Below are 26,058 nucleotides of genomic sequence, written 5' to 3'. Positions count from 1 at the left end.
TGAAAAACCTCATCAACCAAGTAGCAATGGGTACAGCGAAGTAGAGGACGGAAATATTATTTCTAGCTCAGAGAAGGGAGTGATAGGAATACCAGGAAAGGCATTGGGAATGAGGTGACACTTGAGCTGGACTTTTTTTTTTTTTAACTTTATGGCTGTACTCAAGGCATATGGAAATTCCCAGGCCAGGAATTGAATTCAGGCCACAGCTGTGACCTATGTTGCAGCTGTGGCAATGGCTGGGTGCTTTAATCCACTGTGCTGGGCCAGGGATTGAACCCATGCCTCCACAGTGACCCAGCCACGCAGCTGGATTCTTAGCCTACTGCACGAAAGCAGGAATTCCAAGCTGGACCTTAAAGAATGGATAGGAGGCCATTAGATTTGGTTACCAGTCCTTGTTTACTTTAGAAAACGGGTTCAGTGAAATGTTGAGAGCAAATAGCAGAAGGAAAGAGGCTAAAGATTGGGGTAGATATGAAAAAAGAGAGCTATGACTTCTCCATTTAAATAATTTTATGATTGGTGTCAAGTGTCTAGAGCCATCCAGACCTAGATTTGAATCCCAGTTTTGCCCCTTACATGTTGTATAAATCTCTTGGGTCTCTGCCTTTCTTATCTCTGAAATGAAGAAAATTTGACACTGTCTTTTGTGAGTACTGAATGAGAAATTATGTAGGCTGGTATAGCACTTGGTCTAAATACTCAATAATTAAGCTACCAAACAAAGGAGGGAAAGGACCATAACAGGAGAGAATAGCAGATTAGAATAAGCAAATTTCCTTTCTCAAAGAATTTTGAGATCTTGGAGTTCCTGTCGTGGCATAGTAGGTAACGAATATGACTAGGAACCATGAGGTTGCAGGTTCGATCCCTGGCCTTGCTCAGTGGGTTAAGGATCCGGCATTGCCGTGAGCTGTAGTGTAAGTCACAGATGCAGTTCAGATTCCGAGTTGCTGTGGCTGTGGCATAGGCCAGGGTTACAGCTCTGATTATACCCCTAGCCTGGGAATTTCCATATGCTGCGGGAGCAGCCCTAGAAAAGGCAAAAAAAAAAAAAAATTTGAGATCTCAAATGAGTGTTGGTGATTTTCTCATAGTAAAATCTTCCATGAGATTCTATATTTCCTAAATCAAGAGTTTTAGCAACCAAGGAAATTTTTTTTTTTTACTTTGGTGTCCATCCAGTTCTTGGTTGTTTACCTTTCCCCAGTGCCTTTAAACTGTTAAGCAATCTTTCCTAATGTCTTTATATGACCAGAGTTTCTCATATCTGTTCAGCCTTCTTCTTCAATGTACCTTAGGATCATACTATGAGAATTAAAAGGTAACAAGGTCAGATTAATGTCACTTTTTCAAGTAATATATTTGAATTTCAGAAGGGGTTTTTACAGAAGCCCAATGGCTTAACCCATTTGCCTGTTGATAATTTATGTTCTGCCAATTTCCACAAGGGCACAATAAGCTAAAATAGTCACTCTGATTAGTGATGAGAATTTTAGATTTGATTTTAGTCATTAATTTTCTGGATAGATTTGCTAGGAATCTTATGCAGGCCTGCAAGAGAGCTATTTGTTTGCAAATAGGTACCTCAGTGAGCCTCAGGACATATTCTACTTGGGTTTTCCCAGTGGATTAGCTTTGGACCACAAATCAAAGGTCTACATCCTGTTTGGAAAATATGCTGTTCTACGTGTCAGCATCTTTGTGTCAATAGTGTTAGGTGGTATATGAACATTCAGATGCATCTATTTGTATAATTTTAAAAAATTGTTTTATTAAAGTATAGTTGATTTACAATGTTCCTTCAAATTCTGCTGTACAGCAAAATGACCCAGCCACCCATACATGCACATTCTGCTTTGTGTGTGTGTGTTTTCATTTTCCATCATGTTTTAACCCAAGAGAACAGACACAGTTACCTGTGCTGCACAGCAGGACCCATATATTCTAAATGTAACAGTCTACATCTACCAACCCCAAACTCCCAGTCTGTCCCCCTCTCTCCCTTCTCCTCCCTGGCAAACACAAGTCTTCCCTCCATGTCCATGATCTATTTCTGTTTTGTAGATAGATCATTTGTGCCATATTTTAGATTCCACATATAAATGATATCATATGGTGTTTGTCTTTCTCCTTCTAACTTCACTTAGTATGAGAATCTCTGGTTCCATCCATGTTGCTGCAAATGTACAATTTGATGAATTTTGAAAGATGTTTACCTCTGTGAAACCATAACCCCAATCAAGATAGAGAACAATTCTAACACTCCAAAAGTCTCCTCAAAATTTTTGTGCTCCACCCCTACCTCTATCACTTACCCAATGCAACCACTGATCTACCTTCTGTTATTATAGATTAGTTTACATTTTCTAGAGTTTATATTAATAGAACCATACACCATGTATTGTTTTGTGTCTGACTTCTTTTCAATCAACATAGTTCCTTTGAGATTTATGCTTATTGTTTCATGTTCCAGTTATTTGTTGTTTATTTATTTATTTATTTAATAATCATATCACAATGGCTGCACCTGTTGCATTTGAAAGTTCCCCAGCTAGGGTTCAAATCAGAGCTGTAGCTGAGGCCCACACCATGGCCATAGCAACACCAGATCTGAGCCACATCTGTGACCTATGCTGCAGCTTGCAACAATGCCAGATTCTCAATCCACTGAGAGAGGCCAGGGATTGAACTGGCATCCACATGGACACTATGTGAGGTTCTTAACCCACTGAGCCACAATGGAAACTCACTTCATTGTTTTTATTGATGAGTAAGTACTAATTACTCATGTTGATTATCTATCTACATATTGATAAGTACTTGGGTTATTTCCAGTTTTAGGTACTCTGAATAATGCTGCTATGGACATTTTCATGTGCAAGTGTTTAATGGACATATATTTTGACTTCTGGGATAAATCATTCATGGAATGGGTAGGTTATATAGCAGGTGTATGTTCAATTTTTTAAAAGTAATTGCCAAGCAGTTTTCTAAAGTGGCTGAACTGTTTTACATTCCCACACGGAGTTTACAATAGTTCCATTCAATCTACACATCACTGCCAATGTATGGTATTTTCTTTTTCTTTCTTTTTTCAGAATTAGTTTTCTAAAGGACTTATAGTGGTATCTTGTTCTCTTAATCTGCATTTCCCTGATGTTGTACATTTCTTCATGGCTATTTTTATTTGTGAACTACTTGTTTAAATTTTTTGTTTTGTTTTTGCCTTATGATTATTTAATTGTAAACGTTATTTTATATTCTCAATATAAAATTTGTCAGAAATATGCAGAATGGGAAAAAGTGTTTTCATTACATCTAATCTTTCTTGGTGTCTTTTGAAGACCCAACATTTTAAATTTTGAAAGAGAATTAATCAGTTCTTTATTTTACCATTTGTGCTTTTGGTTCTTATCTAAGAAGTCTCTCTCTAACCTAATGTCACAAAGATTTTCTCCAGTGTTTTCTTCTAGAGCAAAGCTGTTCAATAGGACTTTCTGAATGATGGAAATATTCAATATCTGCATTGTCCATATAGGAGCCACTAGCCAATTTTGGCTATCGAGCACTTGAGATACAGCTAGTGAGACTAAGGAGCTAAATTCTTAATTTTATTCCATTGTTAATTTTAAATATAAATTGAGATATATGACAGGCTGCTGTTTTGTACACTGTCATTCTAGAGGTTTTATAGCTTTAACTTTTATCTCTGACCAACAAGTTAATTGTTGTATATTTTGTAATAATCTGGTTATTATTTGCCATTTGAATAACTATTTTTCCTAGCACCATTTGTTGAAAAGACTTCCCCTTCTCTGTTGAATTAGTTGGGCACCTTTATTGAAAATTAATGGACCATGTATTTATGATTAAAATTCTGGATTCTGCATTGTGTTCTGGATTCTGTGTTGTGTGGATATATTACTGTGGCTTTAGTGTAAGTGTTGAAATCAGATTCTGTAATACTTCCCTATTATTCCTAGTTTTTAAAAAAATCATTTTTGCTATTCTAGGTTACTTCCCTTTCCATATAAATTTTAGCATCAGCTTGTCAGTTTCTGTAGAATCCTGCTGGGATTTAGATTGTGAATGTGTTGGCTCTATAGATTGATGTGGGGAGAATTGAAAATTTTAACAACATTGAGTTGTATAATTCGTATATGTAGATGATCTCTCTATTAGGTAATCTTTAATTTCCCTCAACAATGTTTGCAGTTTTCAGTTGTATACTTATGTTTGATTTTTTTTCCTGTGCAAATTTTATTTAATTTTAGATACTTTTTAAATGGGATTATTTTCCGATTGTGTCTCTTTGTACATAAAATACAATTATTTTTTGTGTATATTAACCACATGTCCTGTATCCTTGCCAAATTCACTTATTTTATATATGTCTTAGGGTTTTTGATATAAACAATGAAACCAGGAGTTCCCGTCGTGGTGCAGTGGTTAACGAATCCGACTAGGAACCATGAGGTTGCGGGTTCGGTCCCTGCCCTTGCTCAGTGGGTTAATGATCCGGCGTTGCCGTGAGCTGTGGTGTAGGTTGCAGATGCAGCTCGGATCCCGCGTTGCTGTGGCTCTGGCGTAGGCCGGTGGCTACAGCTCCGATTGGACCCCTAGCCTGGGAACATTCATATGCCGCGGGAGCGGCCCAAGAAATAGCAACAACAACAACAACAACAATAACAACAACAAAAGACAAAAAAAAAAAAAAAAAAACCAAAAAAAAAACAATGAAACCACTGGAAAATAGGGACAAATTTAATTCTTCCTTTCCTATGTTTATGCCTTTATACTTTTTCTTACATCACTGCAATGACAGGGACCTCTGGTAAATGAGAAGTGCAGGCTGAGAGCAGGCATCCTTACTTTGTTCCTTCCTGACTTAGAAGAAAAGTGTTTATATTTCACTATTAAGTACATTATCTGTATAATATTAATTGTGCATATGTTGTGTATATACGTGTGTGTGTGTGTGTGTGTGTGTGTGTATGTATAGGTTTTTACCATAGTTTATCTATCCATTCACCTTTTGGAAGACTTCACAGTTGCTTCTATTTTTTGGCAATTATGAATAAAAATACTATAAGCTTTCATGTATAGGTTTTTGTGTGAACATGCATTTTCAACTCATTTGGCCAAATAACTAGGAGTGTTATTCTTGGATCACTTGGTAAGACTGTGTTTAATCTTGTAGGAAACTGCCAAATTATCTTCCAAAATGGTTTTATCTTTGTGCTTTCCCACCATCATTGAGTGAGAGTTCCTGTTGCCCTACATCCTTTTCAGCATTTGGTATTATCAGGTTTTTTTGTTTTTGTTTTTTTTTTAGCTATTATAATGGATGTGCAGTGGTATCTTGTCATTCAAATTTACAATTCCCTAATGTCATATGATGTTGAACAATTTTTCATATGCTTTTTTGCCATCCTGTTTGGAGAAATTCCTATTCAAATCTTTTCCTCACTTTTTAAGTGTTTGTTTTTTTCTTATTGTTGAGTTTTAAGTGTTCTTTACATATTTAGAATACAAGTCCTTTATCAGATATGTATTTTTCAAATGTTTTCTCCTAGTCTGTATTTTTTTAATGCACTATCTTTCCTTCATTCCTTCCTTCTGTCTTGCCTCCCTCCCTTCCTTTTCTTTCCTGCCTGCCACACCTGCAGCAAACCCAAGCCACAGCAGCAACCCGATACACAGCAGAGACAATGCCACATCCTTAACCTGCTGAGCCACAAGGGAACTTCACATGATTTTAATTTTAATGAAGTTGACTGAATCAGTTTTCCATTGAGTCATTTTTTTTTAATTTAAAGAAGCCATTGCCAAACCAAATGAATGTGATTTCTCCTACACCTCCAAAGATTTCTCTAACACCATCTGGGTGTATTACAGTTCAACTCAATTCTGACACTACGGTTTCAGTCTTATAGGACTACTCCTACCCACTTCAGATGTCAATTGCAAGTCCAGAGTATCAACCTGTGCTTCTGACCAATTGTCTGTACACCAGAGGCTCCCAAATCTCTTCCTCAGATTTGAATAATTTACTATAGCAGCTCACAGAACTCAGAAACTTTTACTAGATAACCAGTTTATTACAAAAGGATATAACTATGGAACAGCCAGATGGTAGAGTTGCATAGGGCAGGATATGTGAGAAAGAGCAAGGGGCTTCCATGTCCTCTTTGGGCATACCACTGTCCAGTACCTCAACATGTTTATCAACCCAGAAGCTCTCCAGACTCTCTTCTTTTGGGTTTTATAGAGGTTTCCTTATATAAGCATGATTGATTAAATCATCGGTTATTGAAGACTGATGCAACCTTCAGCTGCTGTCCTCTTCCAAGAGGTGGTGGGGGGGCTGCAACCAGCCCCTATCCCCAAGTGGGATCCAAGTTACCTCATTAATATAACAAAGGACACCTATAGCACTTACATTTCAGGAAATCTGAAAAAAGTTTCAGGAGTCCTGTTCCAGAAACAAAGTCCAAATATATATTTCTTGTTATAAATCATAATATCACAATTATCTTCTAGGAGTTTTACAGTTTTTCATTTTACATTTAGGTTTTTAATTCACTTTGAGTTACTTTTTTGTTAAGAAGTCTGCCTACATTCATTTTTTGCATGTGTGTGTTGTATTACTATAGCATCACTTTTTGCAAAAACTATCTTTTCTCCATTGCATTGCCTTTGCTCTTTTGTTAAAAACTAGTTATATAGACATAACTAAATTATATATTATATATGTGTGAAGTATATTTCTGGGGTTTCTATTTTGATCTTTTGATCTATTTGTCTATTCTTTTCACCAATACCACACTCTCTTGATAATTGTAATTTTATATTAACTCCTGAAATTGGATAATATCAATTTTCTGACTTTGTTCTTCTTCAGCATTATGTTAGTTATCTGCATTTTGTACTTTTCCATTAAAAACTTGATAGCCAGTTTTTTAGTATCCACAAAATTAATGACTGGGCTTTTGTTTAATTTCACATTGAATGTTGGAAGGAATTAATATTTTAATAATGAGTCTTCCTATCCATGAACATGTAATATTTCCTCATTTAAACCTTCTATGATTTTTTCAATAGGATTTGTGGATTTCCTCATATAAATCTTGCATATATTTTGTTAAAATTATTCCTAAATCATTTTGGGGGTGCTAACAAAATGGTATTGTGTTCTTAATTTCAAATTAGAATTGTTCATTGCTGATACATAGGAAAGCAATTGACTTCTGTATATCAGTCATACATCCTGCAATTGCTATAATTGCTCATTAGTTCTGAAACTTTTTTATTATTGCTTATTTGGGGATTTTCTATACAATCAGGTCATCTGCAAACACAGTTTTATTTCATCCTTTCTTCTCTGTATATCTTTTATTTCCTTTTCTTCCTTTGTTGCACTAGCTAGGAGTTCCAAAACAATGTAGAATAGGTGTTGTGAGAGGGCACATCCCTGTCTTGTTCCTGATCTTAATGAGAAATCATTTAGTTTTTCCACCATTAGTATAGTTAATTGTAGGGTTTTTTATTTTATTTATTTATTTATTTATTTATTTATTTATTTATTTATTTATTTGTCTTTTTGCCTTTTCTAGGACCGCTCCTGCAGCATATGGAGGTTCCCAGGCTGGGGGCCTAATCGGAGCTGTACCCACCGGCCTATGACAGAGCCATAGCAATGCATGATCCAAGCCGCGTCTGCACCCTACACCACAGCTCATGGCAATGCCGGGTCCTTAACCCACTGAACAAGGCCAGGGACCGAACCCGCAACCTCATGGTTCCTAGTTGGATTCGTTAACCACTGTGCCACAACAGGAACTCCTAATCGTAGGGTTTTTTAATATGGATTTTTAAAAAATCAATTTGAGGAAGTTCCTCTTTTTCTAATTTGCTGAGAGTTTGTTTATCATGAATGGGTATTGGGTTTTGTCAAATGCTTTTTTTTTTTAAATCAGTGATAGGATCATATGGTTTTTCTTCCTTTTATTTTAGCTTTTCAGGGCCGTACCCATAGCTTATGGAGGTTCCCAGGCAAGGGGTCGAATAGGAGCTATAGCTGCCAGCCTACACCACAGCCACAGCAATGCAGGATCTGAGCCACATCTGTGACCTACACCACAGCTCATAGCAATGCCAGCTCCTTAACCCACTGAGTGAGGCCAGGGATTGAACCCACAACCTCATGGTTCCTAGTTGGATTCATTTCTGCTTCGCCACAAATGGAAATCCTTCTATAGCATGTTGATGTGATAGATTAAATTAATATACATTTAAGTGTTGAACTAGCTTTGCACATCTGAAATAAATACCGTTTGGTCATGGTATATAATTCTTTTTATTCATTTTTGGATTGGATTTAATAATACTTTGTTGAATTTTGCATTTATGTTTAAGAGAGATATTTGTCTGTCATTTTCCTAATGTGTTTGTCAGTATTAGCCAGGCCTCTTAGAATGAATCAGGAAGTGTTCACTGCACCTCTGTTTTAGGAAGAGATGTACAGAGTTGATGTCTTTTTTTTCCCCTTAAACTTAGAAGAAGTCACTAACAAAACAATCTGGGCTTAGTGCTTTATGTTGAAAGGTTAATTACTTATTCAATTTCTTTAATAGATATGAGTAAAACAGATTAGCCATTTTTCTTTCTATGAGTTTTGGTAGATTTTTGCTATTGACTGACTCAAAACCCAAATGTCGAAGTATTCTCAAATGTGTTGTTGTTTAGAGGTATGGGCTTTGGGAGGTGATTAGGTCATGAGGACAAAGCTCTGGTAAATGGGATTAGTGACCTTATAAAGAGACCCCAGAAAGCTCCCTTGCCTCTTCTGCCATTTTGAGGACACAGTGAGAAGACTGTCATTCATCTATGAACCACAAAGTGCATCCTCATTAGACACTGAATCTGTCAGCACCTGGATCTTGGACTTCCCAGCATCCAAAACTGTGAGAGTAAGTTTCTGTTGTTTATAAGCCACCCAGTCTATGGCAATTTGTTATAGCATCCCAAATGGATTGAGACAGTGTCTTTCAAATAGTCAGACCATATCATCTAAGTTGCCAAATGTATGGACATATTATTCCTTAATGTCTATGTGATCAGTAGTGATGGTCCCTCTTCATTTCTGATATTAGTAACTAGTGCAATCTCTCTTTTTTTCTTGCTTAGCCTGGCTATATAAGATCAATTATATTGTTGATCTTGTCAGAGAACTAACTTTTGGTTTTGTTGATTTTTCTCTATGGTTTTCCTCTTTTCAATGTCAGTAATTTTTTTATCATTTTTATTATTCTTTTTTTTTTCTTCTTGCTTTATGTTTATTTTGCTTTTCTTTAGTTTTTAAGGTAGGTACTTAGATTACTGATTTCAGATCTTTTTTTCTAATGTATATATATTTAATACTATAAATTTTCCTCTAAGCACTGGTTTCACTCTACCCCCTCCACATTTTGATAAGCTGTATTTCCATTTTTATTTAGTTCAAAATATTTTTAATAGTCTCTTGGAGATTTCCTCTTTGACACATTTGTCATTTGGAAGTGTGTTATTTTAATATCCAAATATTTGGGTATTTCTCGCCTATCTTTTTATTGTTGATTTCTAGTTTAATTCCATTGTGGCTTGAGAGCATACTTTGTATGATATCTATTCTTTTATTCTTTTAAATTTGTTAAGATGTATGTTTTATAGCCCAGAAGGTGGTTTTTCTCAGTGGATATTCCATGTGAACTTGAGAAGAATGTGTGTTCTGCTATTATAGAATGAAATGATCCATAAGTGTCAATTAGATACAGTGGATTGATGATGATTTCAGTTCAACTATATTTTTACTGATTTTCTGCCTGTTGAGTCTGTCTGTTACTGATAGAAGTATGTTGAAATCTCCAACTCTGATATTGGATTTGTGTATTTTCCCTTGCAGTTCTGCCAGTTTTTGCCTCACATATTCTGATGCTCTGTAGTTAGGTACATACACATTCAGGATTGTTATGTTTTTTTGGAGTATCTACCTTTTTATCATTATATAATATTCCCATTTATTTTTATTATTTTCTTGATAAACTCTGAAGTCTACTTTGTGTAAAATTAATATACCTCTTCCATCTTTCACTTGATTAGTGTTAGCATGGTATATATTTATCTATCCCTTTACTTTTTACTCTATTTGGTTATAATGCAGTATTACTAAACTGATAGAGAAACAAAGGTGAACTATTTTGGCCAGCAAGTAGACTATGATAATTGTTTGCATAATTGGCTGCTATAATTTTTCTATCCCATATGTATGCACTTTTTCAGTTTGACTCAGCTGGTCCTCCCATCAAGAGATAAACTATATACCTATTTCTCTATGAATCTTGGCTGAACTTTTGACTTGCTTTGATCCATAAAATATAGTAGAAGTAAGTTCTGGAATTCTAAGCTTAAGCCTATGAACTTCTGCTTTCCCGATAGTGTTGCCCTGAGAGTCATGTTAATAAAGCCTGGAGTGGTCTCCTTGGGGATAAGAGACTACATGGACCATTTTGTAGCTCATATCAACTACCAAGTAAGCAAGTGAGGCCATATAGAATGGTTCATCCTCAAATGAGTTGGTAGGCAACTGCAGTCACACGAGTTGATACCAGCAGAAGAATTGCCTAACTGAGCCCATCCTATGGGATCTAAATATATAGAATTTTTTTTTCAAGCTACTCAATTTTGGGATGCTTTGTTATGCTGAAATGAAAACTGATACTCCTCCTCTATGAGCAGCAAATTCCTCTTTCCTCAGGTTGTCTTAATTTCCCTGTCTTAATTAAAACCGTCTCTTTGCAGTTTTCTCAAATTCAAAGAAACTGTTCTAATACCACATAAACTTAGGTGTAGGACATGGAGTCAGTATATATTCTTTGATATCCATTGTTCTTTATAGACTATTATTCCTCCTTTCTCATGTTTAATACTCTCTGTAACTTTGGCTTTCATGCTGTAACACTATCACCTACTAATCCTTCTTCTTCTTGTCATCTACTGGCATCCTTGTCAAACTCCCTGATTCATGCATAGTTGTAGAAATCTGCTCACTTTTTCCCTCCTCATCCCTAAACTTTCAACCATTCCTAGTGATTCAAATACCTTCCTGAATAATTCACTGGCTTGGTAACTCACTTCCTTGATTTCTACTCACTTTCAACAATCTTTTCCTACATTCTGTCAAACTCACCTTTGGCAATGATCATATCCTGGATCTTATATTCAGTCTTGTTTCTTGCTGAATTTACTGCTCTATACTACCTATAAATGTTAAAATAACTTAGGACATATTTCTAGGTACTTTTAAAATCCATATTCCCCCATAAGTTAATGTTATTGATTTTTTAATTTATTATTTAAATGCTACACTATGTATATCCTCTACCCATATCTCTTCCTTGAGCTCCAGACACTTATGTATTCAACTGCCTATGTGACATTTCCACTTGCATGTCTTGAAAACATCTCAAATCTACTATGTCCAAAATAGACCTTATTTTTTCCCATTTAAGCTTATCTCCCCACTCAATAAATCCATGGTACCCAGCTTCACAAGGCAGACACCAGACTGTTCTTGATTGCCCCATTCCCTTCACACTTATATGTAATTCTTCACTAAGTATGATTTAGTTTTCTTTCAAACTATTGTTTATTTTATATATATATATATATATTTTTTTCTACTGTACAGCATGGTGACCCAGTTACACTTACATGTGTACAACCTTTGTTCTCACATTACATGTTCCATCATAAGTAACTAGACAGAGTTCCTAGTGTTACACAGAAGGATTCCATTATTAATCCATACAGAAGGCAACATTCTGCATCTATTTACCCCAAGCTCCTAGTCCCTTTCACTTCTTCCTCCTTGGCAACCACAAGTCTATTCTCCAAGTCCATGAGTTTCTTTACTGTGGAAAGGTTCATTTGTGCCATGTATTAGATTCCAGATAGAAGTGATGTCATATGGTATTTGACTTTCTCTTTCTGACTTACTTCACTCAGGATGAGAGTCTCTAGTTCCATCCATGTTGCTGCAAATGACATTATTTTGTTCTTTTATATGGCCGAGTGGTATTCCACTGTGTTTATAGACCACATCTTCATAATCCAATCATCTATAAGTGGACATTTGGGTTGTTTCCATGTCTTGGCTATTGTGAATAGTGCTGCAATGAACATGCAGGTGCATGTGTCTTTTTAAAATAGAGTTTTGGCCGGATATATGCCCAAGAGTGGGATTGCTGGGTCATATAATACTTCTATGTATAGATTTCTAAGGTACCTCCATACTGTTCTCCATAGTGGTTGTAACACTTTACATTCCCACCAACAGTGCAGGAGGGTTCCCTTTTCTCCATACCCCTCTCCAGCATTTGTTATTTGTGGACTTATTAATGATGGCCAATCTTACTGGTGAGAGGTGGTATCTCCTGGTAGTTTTGATTTGAATTTCTCTTATAATCAGCAATGTTGAGCATTGTTTCAAGTGCTTGTTGGCCATCTGTATATCTTCCTTGGAGAAATGTCTATTCAGGTCCTTTGCCAATTTTTCCATTGCGTTGTTGGCTTTTTTGCCAACAAAAAGTTTATCAGTTGTATCAGTTGTTTGTATATTTTAGAGATTAGGCCCTTGTCAGTTGCATCATTTGAAACTATTTTTCCCATTCTGTAAGTTGTCTGTTTTGCTGTGCAAAATCTTGTCAGTTTGATTAGGTCCCATTGGTTTATATTTGCTTTTATTTCTCTTGCCTTGGGAGACTGATCTGAGAAAACATTTGTAAGGTTGATGTCAGAGAATGTTTTGCCTATGTTCTGTTCCAGGAGTTTGATGGTGTCCTATCTTATATTTAGGTCTTTCAGACATTTTGGTTTATTTTTGTGCGTGGTGTGAGGGTGTGTTCTAGTTTCCTTGATTTGCATGCAGCTGTCCAGGTTTCCCACAAATTCTTGCTGAAAAGACTGTCTTTTTCCCATTTTATCTTCTATTGTTTAAATCCATACAATTATCTACATTTATACTCACCACACTAGTTCAAATGAAGAATCTCTAACCTGGACTCTTCCAACAGCCATCTAACTGGTTTTCCTGATTCAACTTTTTATAAACCTATAGTTTATTCTATGCAAAGATGCCAGAGAATTCTTTTTTTTTTATTTGAATTGAAATGGCACCACATTTCTGCTTTAAAACTCTTTGATGGCAACACACTGAACTTATAATAGATGCCAGGGTCTTTAATGTGGACTAAAAAAAGACCCTCCAGAATATGGTCCCTGCCTATCCCTCTGACCTTACCCATTATCCCCCTCATTTTCTATGTTCTGGTCACAACTGCCTTCTTCGTGTTCCTGACACCTACCTAGCTTTTGACTGTTTTAGATTATTTGGACTAACTATTCTTGCTGCATTCTATCATCTTCCCCAAATCTACTATCCTAACTCTTCATATGACTTCAATTACCACCAATTTCAACTAATGTTCCCTCATTATTCCTTATTGTAGGCTTCTGTATTTCCTTTACAACTTTACTGTTTTATTTACTTTAACAATGTTTTCCTGGTTTTGTGTCTTTTCTCTGCTATAATATAAACTCCCTAAGAACAAGCACTGTGTCTCTCATGTTTAATGCTTGGTACTTAGCACACTAGCAGAGGTTTCACACATGTTGCATGCTCAGTAAGTATATATTGAATGGACAAAGGGAGTGAGCATTATTGACTGTATGAGTTGCTTTGGCGTTGCTTCTTAGATAGATCTCAGGATTGTGGGGTCAGAATATAATCTATGCCATATATAATTGGCAGATAGCAGCTGTAGGAGACACGGGATGATTTAATTTATCTAATAAATATTGAATAGATGATATTTCATATGTACTAGGGATTTTGCTAAATATTGTATATTCAGTGGTAAGTATAGGAAACAAGATTTATGACCTTATGGAAATTACAGTCCAGGAAGCTTTTTAGGTGGCATTTGGTGATCTCTTTTTGTTCAGGGCAGTGTTCCGTAAGGAGCACAAGAGGGAGAATGGATTTGTGGGGATATAGGATATAGAGGTTGATGTGAAATTTGAGAAATTGAGAACAATTAGCTATTAAGAGAGGTAGAAGAACAAAACATCATTTATCCATTCCCTGAATCTCCCAACCTGTGTTCTCACAACACACATACACCACAGTTTACATTTTCCTCTACATGCTAGTTGCACAGTGTGAGGAGAGGGGATTTTTATATTTAAAGCACTTTGGTGAATTTCCCAGATTTCCTAAGTTCAAATACTGAGAAACTTGAATTACTATGGGAAAGGTATCTAAATTTTGTGCTCAGAATATACAATTATAGGGCCATGAAAAGTCTTGGAAAAAGTGAGTGATGTCTGACATGTTATTTTGAGGAGAAAAGCAGAACTAAGTTTCTAGGCAGAGAAGTTAAAGAGTCAGGGGAAATAATGTGTTCATGGAACTAAAATTATTTTTGTGTTGAGTATCTTTTTTTTGCTTAAAAAGACAATCATATCTAAGATAATAAATTTAACTGGTTGAAAGAATAAAAGTTACATTATTTGTATAAAATGTAATTAGACAACCTAGAAACTCATGAAAAGAAAGTGTAAAATTGAGAATAAGAGATTTCAGTAAAGTGGCCCATTACAAGATGTATATACGGAAATCACTGTCAGGTTTCCTATATGTCAACAATAAATTATAACTCTAGTGGGGATAATCTCATATTTACAAATATATAATATGGCTAGGAATAGCCTAAATACAGTAAATAAATGAAAATATGACAATATGCAACTGGGATATATTTAAATTTTTTTTGAGAAAAAGAAATACAGCATGTTCTTAGGTAGAGATATTCAATACAATAAACAAATCAATTTGTAAGATTATAGAGTTAACACAATCCTTGAAATTATTCTAAAGTCAGTCTTGAAGGAATAGGAAAGAATACTCAAAGAAATTTTGAAAAATGAGTTATAAAGAAAGCTGCTTATCTTGCCACAAAATATAACCCATTCTTAAAATATAGTATTTAAAATCAAAGCATGATAATGCTACAATCTATAGTCATATAAATGGAATGCAATAAATTTCCTTGTAATAGATTTTAGAATAAACAAGAATTTAATATATGGCAACGGAAGCATCATAAACCAATAGTGAAGATTAGGTGAGAGTAAATATTTATCCCTATAATTGCCCAAAAAATATCCAGTAAAATTTTCGCTTCTACCATATATTAACTCAAAAGAAATTCCAAAGAGATAACATTTTCAAAATTAATTAAATATAGGTCAGTTTAGAATGGATAGAAACTTTTTAGTACCTAAGTCATGAAAAAAGATACAAACAGAATGATTGATAGTGAACTATGTAAAATATTGCAAGTTTCTGAACATTGAAAACATCATGAATCAACTCAAAAGGTAGAGGAAAAATTAGGAACATAAATGAGGCAGATTAAAGGTTAATATCCATAACATAGACAAAGCACATACAGCTTAAGGGGGAAAAAAACCCTGTAATACTCCCGTGGAAAAAGAAAGCAAGGAGTATACATGGCCAATAAACATGGGTAGACACATTTCATGTCACTAGTAGTTAAAACAATACAAATTAAAACAGTAAGATGCCATTTTTTTTCACCAGCATATTGGATTTTTTTTTGTCTTTTATGTTAGTGTTCAGTGGTGCTGAAGGTAGTAGTGAGGAATGTAAACTGATAGTTTCTAGAGGATCAATTTAAAATTATATGTCAAGAATTTCAGAAAGGGTTTGTGCCACTTAACCAAGCATTCTACTTCTATGAATATATCTTAAGGAAACAAATTAGAGATGTGGACAATGATTTATATACAGAGATAGTCATAACATTATTTAAATTGCACAAAAATTAAAACTATTAAATATTTGAAAATAAGGGTTTTGTTAAATAAATATGGTAGATCCTTATTTTAAAGTTATGAACATCACATTTTTAAAGTTTTTAAGGGTGAGGGACAATACTCTTAAGGAGATTATCATCTAGAATTTTTTTAAAGGATCATGAATCCATAAATTTAAAAAAATTTAAAAAAATTTTGGTAGTACACCAAAGTGTTAACAGCAGTTGTTTCTTGGTGTTGGGATTTGTATCATTTTATTGATGATTTTACTGATTGTTGGATTGATAACTAGTCAGAAAGAAAAGTGTTGTTTATGCTTCACATGCATTAACCTCATTTGATCCTTCCAATAATGTAGTGAGGTGGGGTATTAAAATGATTATATCTACTTTACATGCAATGAAAAAGGAATTGAGAGATCAAGTGACTTATCTAAGGTCTCACAGTCCCTAAATGATCTCCTATCGCTCATGTAGTACCTGATACATAGTAAGTACTCAATATCTATCTATTGAATGACTTAGTTCAAAACTATTCCATAAGCATATCTTTAGGATTCTTTCTATTGTAGCCCAAACTTCTGAAGTAACTTATGGGTTGGGCCTTCAACACTTGGCCATTTATGGACATTCTATAAGATATTACTATATTTTATTTGCATTCACAGAACATTTAACTGGAGCTAGAAATATTAAGTGCCATTATATTTCATCAATTTGATTTGGTGTTATAACAATAATGTTTTAGTTATTTAGAAAGTAATTGCCTCAAGATCAGGGGTCGTGCCTTCTCTATGTCCAAGTCTATACAGAGTTACTCAATTGGCCGTGGCACAATTTGGCAGTTTAGACTGTCTTAATGATTGCTTGTGCAGCAATCCATCAGTTTGAATGTACTTTGATCCAACTGGATTGTTAAAATGGACAAAAACATTGGATTGACTGTGCCATGGTACATTATTTTTGGGTCATAGGTTAATGTCCTGTAAGGCATCTAACATAGTGGCATGAACATTAGAACATTCAATAAATAAATGTGATAATGATGGTAAAAGCAAACTTAACTACAATTATAACATTTTTTTCTAAATGGTCAGCAATTCTGCTTTGCAAATGGAAGAGCATAGATGACATTTTTTTTTTTGTCTTTTTGCTATTTCTTGGGCTGCTCCCGCGGCATATGGAGGTTCCTGGGCTAGGGGTCAAATTGGAGCTGTAGCCACCGGCCTAAGCCAGAGCCACAGCAACACTGGATCCGAGCCACATCTGCAACCTACAGCACAGCTCACAGCAACGCCGGATCATTAACCCACTGAGCAAGGGCAGGGACCGAACCCTCAACCTCATGGTTCCTAGTCGGATTCGTTAACCACTGCACCACGACGGGAACTCCTAGATGGCATTTTTTAAAGCTCTTTAATTTATATCTTCAGAATCCCCAGCTGTAAGTATAATTAAGTTCAGCACTTAGTATTTTATTGGTTTGTTTATCTTTATTATTATGGGGACATGTTCTATTGACACATTTTAGATTTGTAACTTGGTCCCAACAGAGTTTTATTAAACTCATATCATAACCATCTCTACAGATTTCTGTTTAAATTATCATGAGACTTTTATTTATATCAGATGTCTATTGTTTAAAAGCTTATGCTTTTGAGAAAATGTTACACAATTTTTATATTTTAATACAAAAGTATATCTTAAAAAGCAAAACAAAAAAACATTTCATACCAAAGAATAAACCTTTTGATATAGGTGAATTACTTGGATGGCTATTAAAAGAGAAATATTGCAATGAGGAAAGCAGCATGCCAATATTTTACAACTCCAGAAAGTACATTTTACAACCGTAATGATACTCCCAACCAAGGTGTAATAAATTGAATTGTGTCCTCTCAAAAGTTTATATATTGAAGCCATGGATCCTATTGTGGCCATATTTTGGAAATAAGGCCTTTAAGGAGATAATGAAGGCTACATCAAGTCATAATGGTGTGGCCCTAATCTGAGAGGATTACTGTCCTTATAAGAGGAAGATACCAGAGCTACATGGCTTGCCCTCGCTCAAGTTCATGCTTGCTCTTATTCTCACTTTCCTCTATGCACAAAAGAAAGGCCATGTGAAAATACAGTAAGTAAGAAGGCAGCCAGTATGCAAGCCAGCAAGCCAGCAGGAGACGCCTCACCAGAAACCAAACCTATCAGTAACTTGATCTTGAACTTTCAGTTTCCAGAACTGTGAGAAATAAATCTCTGTTGTTGAAGTCACCTGTTCTGTGGCATCTTGTAGTAGTGTTCCAAGCTGATTAATATTACAGGATTTGTGGATAAAATCTCCCTCTTCGACTGCCTGCTAAAAATCAGTTTTTATCCAGTTCAAACTAAGAATCACATTTCTTAAAGATGGGCAGAAGCATGGCAAAACAGGTCTCTAGAAATTATTTTCAGGAAAACCATAAAACACAGTATTCTGCTATTGAGCCTCATAGGGAAAAAAAGGAAGAAGCGATATAGATTCATAGGAAACCTTACAATGAGCTCCAATTTAGATTTTTTTTTTAACATTGGAGGAGATGCCCATTTATAAGGACAAAGCTTTTGATAATGTTAAGTGGGTAAATTTTTTTTGTTTGTTTTAGTTGTAATGAGAGTGGGACTGATATTAAGTTATGTGCTGGTATTGTCATTTGATTTACAGCATCTATTCTGACTATTCTAGTGTTAGTGTCATACCAGTTGATTTTTTTTTTTTAACTATCATCAATGCTTAGAGCAAGAACAGAAAGATAATGGTTTGCTGAATAAGCCATGTGGGTACCTCAACACTAAAAGCTGACTGGTCAACATTTTTTTTTTTTTTTTGGTTCAGTCTTCCCTGTCAAAATAAATAATTACAGATAGGGAAAAAATCAGAAGAAACATCGACATAAGAGAAATTATTCTCATTCTGGGAAAAGACACTTAACCTTAAAATGTTTGATATTTAAGAGCTTTGTTCTGTTAATCTAATCTTCAAGTTCAGTTTTGCCACTATTCTCAATGCCATGATAACGCTCCACAGATTGAGAGAGCATGTCCAGAAAAGGAGATTGAGGAATTCCCTTTGTAGCGCAGCGAAAACGATTCCTCCTAGGAACTGTGAGGTTGTGGGTTCAATCCCTGGTCTCGCTAAATGAGTTAAGGATCTGGCATTGCCGTGAGCTATGGTGTGGCTCACAGATTCAGCTCGTATCCTGTGTTGCTGTGGCTGTGGTGTAGGCCAGCAGCTGTGGCTCCGATTTGACCTCTAGCCTGGGAATCTCCATATGCTGCGGGTGTAGCCCTAAAAAGCAAAAACAAACAAACAAACAAACAAAAGGAGATTGAAAATGGATTTGAACAGAAGTATTGTTTATTATAGTAAATGTAGAGGTTTTATGATGATTATTTTAGAGAGGGCAACATTTGTCAGAAATTGTTCAATAATGGGAATTCCCACTGTGGCTCAGCGGAAACAAACCTGATTAGTATCCATGAGGATGCAGGTTCAATCCCTGGCTTCACTCAGGGATAAGGATGAAGGATCTGGCATTGCTGCAAGCTGCGGTGTAGGTTGCAGACATGGCTCAGATCTGGCATTGTTGTGGCTGTGGTGTAGGCCAGCAGGTGTAGCTCTGATTCGACCCCTAGCCTGGCAACTTCTATATGCCACACTTGTGGCCCTAAAAAGCAAAAATGTTTGGTAATGTTTGTTGGAAAAAAAAAAAAACAGACTTAGGGCTTTAGCTAGTTTTTTATGAGCTAAATCATACACACAACATTAATTGAGTGATACTTATGTAAGGTATTAGGTTAAGCATCTGTGATGATAGATAAGACCCAGTACCTACATTGAAGGAGTTTATACTTTATATAGCGGTGATTAAAATATGATAAATCATTAGTTACTGAACAAAGTAGCTAGTGAATGCTGCCAAAGCAAGCCTATAATTTGTTTACTTTCCGAATTCAAAATAGGGATACAAATCTAAACTGCCCTTGGCCTTAGAGGTCAGGAAAAGAAACTCTAATCTAGCATTGTTCAAGAGAAACATAATGTAAACCACAAAATGCAATTACACATGTGTAGTTTTACCTTCTCTAGTAACCACCTTCAATAAAAGAAAATGCTTAAATTCATTTTAATATATTTTATCTATCTTCTATATACAGAATATTTTCAACATAAAAATCAATATTAATAATGAAATATTTTACGTTATTTTTTGTGCTAAATCTTTTAAGTCTTATGTATATTTTATACTTAATGCTTTTCATTTCAATTAGCCAAATTTCAAGTGCTTACATGGCACAAATAGCTAGTGGCTACCATATTAGATGATACAAGTATAATTCATATGATCTTGAACTGCTCTGGGAGTTTGAATCTATTATATTCTTTGCTTCTTAGGTCCTCACCTGCGGTATACGGAAGTTCCCAGGCTAGGAACTGAATCAGAAGTACAGCTGCCGGCCTACTCCATAGCCTCAGCAACACCAGATCCAAGTCACATCTGTGATCTACAGCACAGCTTGTGGCAACACTGGATCCTTAATGCACTGAGCGAGGCCAGGAATCGAACCTGCATCCTCATGAATACTAGTCGTGTTTGTAACTGCTGAGCCATTCACGGGAACTCCTGAATCTATTGTATTCTTTCTGAAGCTTGCTTTTTAGATGACTCAAATGATGAACTTTTTTCTGAGATTCCAGTTTCATCTTATTAGTTCAATTGGATAATGTTCATAGGTTTCATCCCAATAAGGGCTCTCCACAAAGAAATGCTATTCTACTTCTTTAGAGTTTCTCTAAACCCCCAAGAGCCATCTTTTAATGTTTTCTTTCATGTCTTACTGGATGTATTTCTATTATAGCACTCGAAAAACTTCAGAGCATTTATTGAATAAATGTCTTTTCCTATATGACGCAATATAAAAAGGTAGAAGGTTTTCAGTCAAACTGACCTGGGTTCTGATCTCAGTCTGGCACCTGGTAAGTTCCTTAACCTCTTTAAATCCTCCTCATGTTTAAAATGAGGATAGTAACAATATCTACCTTATTGTAAGAGAGATGTGAGATAATGTTTATAAATTTATATATAACACTTTGCCCATTGACTATGACTAGTAAGCATTCCATAAATAGTATCCTTTATTGTTGTTAATAATTTTAATAAAACAATGCCCTTATAATTTTTATATTCTTTATGCCTAGCATAGCAGGCTTTTAATATATTTTATTGAATTAATTAGTCAAGGTTAACCAGATAAGATAATGTATTAACTTGCTCAAGCTCTTTAACTTTCCAGAAAGTTGAAACCTTAGAATTATTACTGCTAGGAAATTAAATTGAACAGTCTTGGTTTAAAGTTTAAGAAATTAGTCGTAGATTCCATTATTTCTCTAAAAACTTCATCAATTTTTGTACTTACTTCTCCAGAGAAAGTAACTAAAATATCCCAAATTCTGTGGGCCTACCATAGCCTTAGTGTGTACTCAGGAACATCCGTAGTTCTTGAACTTTTCCTATTGTCTATTGGAAATGAAGAAAGTTTAGTAACCTGCTAGAAAACACTTGGTCAAAGCAAAAAGACTAAGAATGGAAAAATCAAAAATCAATTGTCTGACTTCACAAAGAGTGCTTTTATTTCTTAGAGATAAAGTCTTGTTGGAGAATAGAGTTTAGAATCAAAGGAGGCTGAGATTTTGTTATAAACAGACATGCTATACTCAACACATACATACACATTCATTCAAAGACATGTACAGTGTACACACAAACACATCACGCATGCACACAGACACCCAGGTTGACACCTGCTTAAATTCTCTAATATTTTCAGTAATCATTAAGCATTCCAGCAGAAACTTCTTTGACTATTCCAGTGTTTTTGTGGGGAATGTACAGGTTGAGTCACTGAGTTTATTTTACCCTCATTACTTTGGCTGTTCTGTAGCAATGTCCTGTACGGTGGCAACTCTGAGCTACTATTGTCACAGGAAATGGTGTGGTGGTAAGTAGATGGGAGCCACTCTCAAAGGATTGCTCATTCAACTAACCCTAGTCTGGGAATAGGCAATTGAATATCAAAGTGCCCGTGATCATACTGGTTGTTCCTTCTACTTCAAATGTGAATGTTTCAATTTTGCAGATTTAAGAAGGGCATCATCCGTAAGGATAAGACACCAAAATTTCCCTCAGCCACAGCTCCTGATTCTTATATTAGATTGTGTAGCTCTTAAGAACATGAATGAGGAGTTCCTGTTGTGGCACAGCAGTAATGATCCTGACTAGTATCCACGAGGACATGGGTTTGATCCCTGGCTTTGCTCAGTGGGTTAAGGATCTGGTGTTGCTGTGAGCTATGGTGTAGGTCACAGATACGTCTCAGATCTCACATTGCTGTGGTTAAGGCATAGGCTGGGAGCTACAGTTCTGATTTAACCCCTAGTCTGGGAACTTCCATATGCCATGGGTGCAGCCCTAAAAAGACAAAAAAAAGAAAGAAATATGGATGAAATTTCCATGTGCGGGGCTAATCCACTGGGAATCAGATAGACTAAGGACAATGAATCTCTTTTACATTTGATAAGAAGTATTTGATAATGTTTTTGAGCAGCTGTAGGGTCAAGTTTTTATAATATAATGTACAAATTACTGTTATCATCATTAACATTATTATCATTCTATATGGGTCAGCTCTGTAACTAATAATTATGTAATATGTTGCAATAAATCATGGTTTTAGGCAATTAGTAAAGCCTGGAATGATGTCTCCAAAGGTCCCTGGCAGGATAAAAACAAATGTAGCAAATGTTGACAATTCTCTACTCTGGGTGATGAGTATATGGGGATTCCTTGTACTTTTCTTGCAATTTTTGTGTAAGTTTATAATTCAATCAAAAATTCTTAAAGTTGCAAAGGTATCTAAACATGTAATGTCTTTTTTTTTTTTTTTGTCTTTCTAGGGATGCACCTGCAGCATATGGAAGTTTCCAGGCTAGGGGTTGAATCTGAGCTGCAGCTACCAGCCTATACCACAGCCACAGCAATGCCAGATCCAAGCCACATCTGGTAGCTACACCACAGCTCGTGGCAACTCCCAATCCTTAACCCACTGAGCAAGGCCAGGTATTGAACACACATCCTCATGGATATTAGCTGGGTTTGTTACTGCTGAGCCACAATGGGAACTCCAAAACATGTAATGTCTTTAAATTTCCATTCCTTTGGCACTAATCAGCAACCCAGAAACTATGGTGACCCTAAGAATTTGTGACTTGTTTGGTTATAAATGGTCTGAGTACAGCACCTTTTTTTGGGTTTTATGCTTGTCAATACATCTATCTTATTGTGATCATCTCTCTAACACTGAGTGTGTATATGTATTATTCAAATATTAATGATGTCCTTATTTTAAGCAAGTTTGCATCAGCATTCAGGATAGGGTAATGACCTCATCTGGGGAGGCTTTCTCTCTAGTGAGTGGCTTTTCTGAAGTCTCAGACTCATTTCTGTCCTGGGAAGCCCTTTGATTCCCCACCCCACATTCTCTAGTTTGACCTAAGTTTCCTAATAAAAAGGCTGATGATTGCAATGCCCTTTTCCCAGCCTCACTGTCAGCTAGAAAAACACTGAAGCTTTTAAAATAAATTCTCTTCCAGCCTGGAACTCTTTACCTAGGAAAGTTTTATAATCTATTATAGAGTTTCAAGAGTAAATCTAAAACAACCATGAAAGTGCCTTTACATTGCAAAGAAAGCCTTGGGTAAACTTGTCATGTGCTTCCAAATTCCCTTTCCGTGATAAATCAGGTCAGGGCTGTGAAGGTTCACAAACATGTCAAGGCAAACTATGCTTTTTGATTTCACTTTTGAATTTTAAATGGGATCATCCTTGGCCATGAAGGCCAAATTCCAGTCATGAAGCCCTTTGGAATATCTCCAAAAAGGCAATGTACTTGGTTACAAGAAAAAGAACTGACTGTTACTTCTGTCTCTTGTCAGTTTCTGTGAGTAAGTCACCTGGTTGAATCATTTCCATCCAGGAGAGATCATCAGAATCATCCTTTGCCTGTTTGGAAATAGTTTGTAAGGACAAAAGCTATAAAAAAATATCTGGACATTTGTTTTCAGAAATGCATAATTCAATTTTTTTTTAAAACATCAGGGAATTTTTTTACTTTTAAAATTTTTATGGGCATATTGTTGCTTTACAATGTTGTGTTAGTTTCAAGTATACAGCAAAATGATTCAGATATATATATATATATATATATATATAAATTATTTTTCAGATTCTTCTCCCATACGGATTATTACAGAATATTGAATTCCCTGTGCTATACAGTAGATCCTTATTGGTTATCTATTTTATATGTAGTAGTGTGTATATGTTAATCCCAAACTCCTAATTTATCCCACCCTCCCATGTTTCCCCTTTTGGTATACATAAGTTTGTTTCTGAAATCTGTGAGTTGGGTTCTGTTTTGTAAATAAGTTCATTTGTATTGTTTTTTTTATTAGATTCTGCATATAAGTGGTATCATATGATATTTGTCTTTCTCTGCCTGACTTACTTCACTTAGTATGACAAAATCTAGGTCCATCCATGTTCCTGCAAATGGCATTATCCTGTTTTTTATGACGAGTAATATTATATTGTGTATATGTACCACATCTTCTTTATCCATTCCGTGTCAATAGACATTTAGGTTGCTTCTGTGTCTTGGCTATTGTGAATAGTGCTGCAGTGAACTTTAGGGTGCGTGTGTCTTTTTTTTTTTTTTTGCTTTGCTTTTTTAGGGCTGCACCTGTGGCACATGGAGGCTCCTAGTCTAGGGATTGAATCAGAGCTGTAGCTGCTGGCCTATACCACAGCCACAACAACACCAGATCCCAGCTGCATCTGTGACCTACACTACAGCTCATGGCAATGCTGGATCCTTAACCCACTGAGTGAGGCCAGGGATCAAACCTGAGTCCTCATGCATCAGATTCATTTTTACTGCACCACGGTGGGAACCCCAGGATGCATGTTTCTTTTTGATTATGGTTTTCTCCAGATACATGCCCAGGAGTGGGATTACTGGATCATATGGTAGTTCAATTTTTAGTTTTATAAAGAACCTCCATACTATTCCCCATAGTGGTGGCATCAATCTACATTCCTACCAATAATGTAGGCGGTTTCCCTTTTCTCCACACCCTCTCCAACATTTATTGTTTGTAGACATTTCAACAATGGCCATTCTGACCAGAAAAACACCAGGAATTTTTGAAGTCTCTGAGGGAAGTCCATTCAAGGGAAATCTATACACAAGCTGTCTAAAACTTTCACCAAATGGGTGTGACTTTGTGATGAGGAAATTCATCAGGTTTTTATCAGGAGCTTCACAATTATGATTAATTATTATTATATTTTTGTTGTTAAGCGAGGATAGAGAGAAATTCCTTGGTGCTATTTATATGGGTAAATGAGCTAGCTACCTTTGAACCCCTGTGGCCACATAACACCTAGCATAATGCATGTCTTATTAAATAAACCAAACTTTTATCAAATGCCTATATGAATTAGCATTGTAAAAGCAGGTGAGATCTCTTTCTAAGATGTGTGGTCATCATGCATTATTATGACAGGGAGCACAACTTGATTTTGAACTTTTGGTTCTGAATAATTTGCTTTGTCTTATATTTGAGGGGAAAAAATGGTACCTCAGTTCTATAGTGTTCTCAGTGAATATAATGTACATTCTATTTTAATAGCTTTTTATAGCCTCTATTTTTTATTAATGCACCCTGAATATGCTGTGCTTTTTATTGTGAATAACCAATAAAAGATGGCTGTAAAAATAGTCATAACACCATACTGTTTTCTTCCATACTTTTATCTCCCACTGTAAACTTAGATGCTGCTCAGAAATGCAATTAAAGTAAAATGAACTCACAAAGAAAAACATTTACGGCTATGACAAGAGCTTATTCAGTTCCCTATGGCTTCTTTTACTGGACATATTCATAATAGCACAATGTTTGTTTGGCTTATTCCTGCATCTAGTCTTCCTTATTTGTAATTATCTAATATCAGTGATT

This window comes from Phacochoerus africanus, chromosome X (assembly GCF_016906955.1).
Source record: "Phacochoerus africanus isolate WHEZ1 chromosome X, ROS_Pafr_v1, whole genome shotgun sequence".
Taxonomy (NCBI): Eukaryota; Metazoa; Chordata; class Mammalia; order Artiodactyla; family Suidae; genus Phacochoerus; species Phacochoerus africanus.
This window is presented reverse-complemented; position numbering follows the sequence as displayed.